Below are 5,857 nucleotides of genomic sequence, written 5' to 3'. Positions count from 1 at the left end.
GTACCTTGATGTCTTGCTCCAAGGGCCAATTACTGTAATCACTCCACAGGGACAGAATGAATCCTTCACCCAAAATTTGATTTGGATGTCAAGACTAATGACACATTGGCCAAGAGAGTATGAGAGTATGAGAAAGCTTGTTAGTCACATAATGAGGCCTTTTGGCGAGAGCAGGGCAGCCTCTCAAACAGGTTCAAGAATGGTTTGAGAGAGCAGAGAAAGGAGGCTGACTTGGTTTTTGTGGTGGCAAGGGAATGAAGCTGGAGTGAGTGTTCTCGCACAGAGGTCAGGGCTTACGTGGTCTGAACTTACTACTGGTCCCATAGAAGAGAGTACCAGGGCTTTCTTATCAGATACAGGTACGTAAGGGAAGAGAAGTGGTGGGGCTATCTTAGAAAATCATCCTGTGTATATGCAAGATGTTCTAAGCACAATTTAGAATTCTCATAACCATTATAACCAAGCTTCTCGTGTTGTTTTTAGTTTAAGCTGCTTTTCACTAGATTAGTATTTCCCAAATTATGGTTCTTTAAATATTGTTTAAGGTAGCTTAGAATTATCCTGGTTCATCAACAGAACAACTGTGTAAGAGAAAAGACCGCTAGCGTCAGCAAGCCTGACAGTCGATAGGAGAGCAGACCTAATTGCACTATCTGCTGAATTATGTAGGGTTTCTTATATTTTCCCCAGCCCAGCTGATTACTGTAGCATCCAAAGCCTGTAATAATTATAGAAACTAACATTTATTGACCATTAACTCTATGTAGGAATTACGCTAAATATTCATATCCATATTTAAAACTTGTCACAACCCCATTGAGGTAAGTGGCAAAATAGCACTTATTGCCAGCTCTGCTGGGACTCCTGAGGCCATCTCCATTCCAACTGCAGAGGCAGAAAAGAACATGGAGGAAGGCACATGGGCCAGGCTCAGAAAGGAGCATGCATTACTCCTATTCACATTTCATTGGCAACAATTCACAGAGCCACACCTAACAGCAAAAAGAAGAGGAGAACTTGAATGTTGGAGATCAGCTAGCAATCTGTCTCCACTATCCTGTTCCTCACAATCTCCAGTATTTAGACTAGGGCCTAGCACATAGTAAGTGGTCACATATATGTCTGTTGAATGAATGTGTTTGAGCTCTTTTGGTCAGTTATGGAGATTAGAACCATATAGAAGTCAGTTAAGCAGTGGTTTCTTAGATATGACACCAAAAGCACAAGCAACAAAGAAAGAGTAAATTGGACTATATAAAAATTTTAGAAATGTTTTCTACTGCAAAAAAAATACCATTAAGAAGGTGAAAAGGCACACCAGAGGAAAAGAGAAAAATATTTGAAAATCATATATTTGATAAAGGTCTGGTATCAGAACATAGAAAGAACTCTTACAACAAAAATACAAATAACCCAATTAAAAATTAGATAAAGAATTTGAATAGACATTTTGCCAATAAAGACATACAAATAGCTAATAAACACATCATTAGTAATTAGGGAAATGCAAATCAAAACCATGATGAGATACCATTTCACACACATTAGGAAGGTTATAATATTTAAAAATTGGGAGGGAGGTCCAAGATGGCAGTATAAGACAATCATGAAGTTACCTCCATCCATGGACACACCGAATTTATAGCTACATATGCATCATTTCCCTCTAAAAAGATATGAAAACTAGACAAACTGCTGTCCACAATGAAGGATAAAAGGACCACACTGGCACAGGTAGGAGAGGCAGAGACACAGACACACAGACACACAGACACACACACACACACACACACACACACACACACACACCACCTGCCCCTGTATGGTGCAACAGAATAGGGAAAGATCTCATCAGACAGGTGCTTCTCCTGAAGGAATGAAGGGCTAATGTCCCACATAGGGAACCCTGGTTCCTGGGATCTTCACCAGAGACATGAGTTTCCAGAATATCTGGCTTGAAAAACCAATGGGGTTGACACCAGGGGGCCAAAGTGCTATAGGAAATTGATTCTCCTCTTGGAAGGCTCACATGCAGTTTCACTTACTCTGAGACCCAGCAAAAAAACAAAAAACAAAAAACAAAAAACAGCAGTTTGAAAAATTCCAAGACTATATGTGAGGGAGATTCATTTGCTGATCTGGGGGCATCTGCTGGAGGGACAGAGGACAGTTAAGATGCTCCCTGGAGGCAGGGTGATGGTAGATGCCGGTGTTACACCCTCCACACAGCCTGCTAGCACAGGCAGGTAAGCTTGAACATGGTCCCCTCCCATCATTTTGTTGGGACTGAGAGGGGCGACAAGTCACAGCACTTGTGGAGGCTGGAAAGTGTGGGTGAGTGCAATGTTTCCCTACTCCTTCACTGGGGCAGGGTAGCACAAACAGTCATGGAATTCTCCCACTCCCTAGCTAAAGTCTGAGGGTAGGTTGTTGTGACACTCCCCCACTCCCTAGCTGGGACTAGCAAGCATGAGTGGTCATGGCATTCTCCTGCTCCCAGCCTAAAGCTGGTACATGTGAATAGACAAGGCACTCTCCCAGTGCATGTGCATAGACAAGGCACTCTCCCAGTGCACTGCTGAAGCCTGTGGGCAAGTAGAATCAAGACATTTTCCCAGTACCTTTCTGAAGCCGGTGAGCATTCCCTACCCCAAACACTCTACAGCTGCCATGCTCAAGCTAGCATGTGCACACGATCCACACAGAGGAAACCCCTTGATTGTTTGGCCCTGTGGCCAAGAGAACTGGTGATCCAGAGCTATATGAGACTGTAACAATTGGAGAGATAGCTCTTGGCAGGCCGCCACACCCAGGGCACTGCACAGACAGCAGACTGAAAAATAATTGCAGTCTCCTATGAAAAAGGCCTATTTACTTAGCCTGGAGCTGAATTCTCCAGTCAAAAGACAAAGAGTGACCGAATGGATTAAAAGAAAAATAAGACACATCTATATACTACCTACAAAAAATCTCATTTCAGAAGTAAGGACACATGCTGACTGACAGTGAAGGGATGGAAAAATATGTTCAATGGGAATGGGAATGAAAAGAAAGATGGCGCAGCTATACTTATACCAGGCAGAAGAGACTTTAAAACAAAAATTGTCTAAAGAAGACAAAGGGGCACTAACATAACAATAAAGGGGTCAATGCAACCAGAAGACGTAACATTTGTAAATATATATGTACTCAACCAAAATATATAAAGTAAATATTAACAGACTTAAAGGAGAAATGGATAGCAATACAATAATGGTAGTCGATTTTACATCCCACTTACATCAGTGGATAGATCATCCAGACAGAAAATCAAGAAAACATCAGCCTTAAACAACACATTAGACCAGAAAGATTTAATAGATATATATACAAAACATTCTATCCAAAAGCAATAGGATACCCATTCTTCTCAAGTGCACATGGAACATTCTCCAGGATAGATCGCATGCTAGGCAACAAAACAATCTCAATGAATTCAAGAAGATTGAAATCATGTCAAAAAGATTGAAATCTTTTCCTACCACAATGGTAAAAAGCTAGAAATAAATTACAAGAAGGAAACTGAAAAAGTACAAATACGTAGATATTAAACAACATGTTACTGAACAACTACTGACTGGGTCGTAGAAAAAATCAAAGGAAAAATAAAAGCAATCTACAGACTCCATGCAATCCCAATCGAAATTCCAGTGGTATTATTTTTATAGAACTAGGGCAAATAACTCTAAAATCTGTATGGAACACAGAAGACCCCAAATAGCCAAGACAATCTTGAGAAAGAACAAAGTCAGAGGTATGCTCCCTGATTTCAAATACACTACAAAACTATAGTAATTGAAACCATGCAATATTGACAAAAACATACACATTGATCAATGGAACAGAATAAAGAGCTTAAAAATAAACCTATGCATGTATGGTCAACTAATTTATAACAAGGAGGCAAGAATATACAATGGAAAAAGTCACTTCAATAAATGATGTTGGAAAAACTGGACAGCTACATGCAAAAGAATAAGACTGGACCACTATCTTACAGCATTTATAAAAATTAATACAAAATGGAATAAAGACTTGAATGTAAGACCCCAAACCATAAAACCCCTAGAAGAAAACATAGAAGGTAAGCTACTTGGCATCAGTCTTAGCCATGTTTTCTTGGATCTGACTCCAAAGGCAAGGGAAAGAAAAGCAAAAATAAACAAGTGGACTACTACTGCTGCTAAGGCACAGCAAAGGAAACCATCAACTAAACAAAAAGGCAACTTACTGAATTGGAGAAGATATTTGCAAATCATACATCCAACAAGGGGTTAATATCCAAAATATATAATTAACTCCAACAACTCAATAACATAAAAACAAACAATCAGATTAAAAAATGGCAGAGGATCTGAATAGACATTTTTCTAAAGAAGACATCTAGATGGCCAACAGGCACATGAGAAGATGCTCAACATCACCAATCATGAGGGAAATGCAAATCAAAATCACAATGAGATACCACCTTATGTCTGTTAGAATGGCCATTATGAAAAAGACAAGAAACAATAAATGTTGGTGAGGATGTGGAGAAAAAAAGAACTTTTGTGTGTTGTTGGTGCAAATGTAAACTGGTGCAGCCACAAATGAAAACAGAATGGAGTTTCCTCAAAAAATTAAAAATAGAAGTATTATATGATCCAGTAATTCCCCTACTATTTATCTATCCAAGGAATACAAAAACATGAATTTGAAAAGATATATGCATCCTTATGTCCAGTGCAGCATTATTTACAATAGCCAAGATATGGAAACAACATAAATATCCACTGAGAGATGAATGGATAAGGAAAGACATGGTGTATATACACCACACACACACACACACACACACACACACACACACGCACAATGGAATACTAGTTGGCCATAAAAAAGTCTTACTATTTGCAACAACATGGATCAACATTGAGGGTATTATGCTAAGTGAAATAAGTCATATAGAGAATGACAAACACCAAATATTTTCACTTGTATGTGGAATCGAAAAACAAAACAAACAAACCAAAACAAAACCTAGACTCATAGATACAGAGAACAGATTGGTTTGTTGCAAGAGAAGGGAGGGGAGTTGCGGGGGGAGGAAAAATGGGTTAAGAAGTACAAACTTTAAGTTATAAATAAGTCATGGGGATGTAATGAATGGTGTGGAGAATATAGTTAATAATACTGTATTGACTTTTTAAGGTGACAGATGGTAACTAGACTTATTATATTGACCATTCTGCAATGTATACAAATGTTGAATCAGTGTATTGTATATCTAAAACTAATATAATGCTGTATGTCAATTATACCTCAATAAAAAAATAAATAAACAGAAAATAACAAGTATTGACAAGGAGGTGAAGAAATCATACATTTATGGTGGGAAAATAAAATGGTGTAGCCTCTGGAAAATAGTTTGGCAATTCCTCAACAAGTTAAACATAGATTTACCATATCACCCAGGAATTCCACTCTTGGATATATAACCTAAAGAATTAACAACGTGAGGGGAGAACAGGTAAATTGAACATTATGAAAGCAAAGGGAAGATCATGTTTCAAGAAGGAAAAATGGTCAACTCTATTAAATATTTTTCATTGGTAAGACAGGGAAAGACAAATGACAATTGAACTTAGTATTATGGAGGTAATTGGTAACCTTTTAAAAAGGAGATCAAAGGAGTGGAAAATATTTAATATTAACCCCAATAGGGTGTATTAGGGAGATAATGTGAGGTGAGGAAGTGGGTGGTAGATAGGCAGTTTCTTTTGCAAGGTTTTGTGCCAAGGAGAGAAAATGGCACTATAGTTAGAGGGGGATTTGGTAC

The sequence above is a fragment of the Felis catus genome, chromosome X, assembly GCF_018350175.1.
Source record: "Felis catus isolate Fca126 chromosome X, F.catus_Fca126_mat1.0, whole genome shotgun sequence".
NCBI lineage: Eukaryota > Metazoa > Chordata > Mammalia > Carnivora > Felidae > Felis > Felis catus.
The sequence above is the reverse complement of the archived record's forward strand: the minus strand, read 5'-3'. Positions refer to the sequence as shown.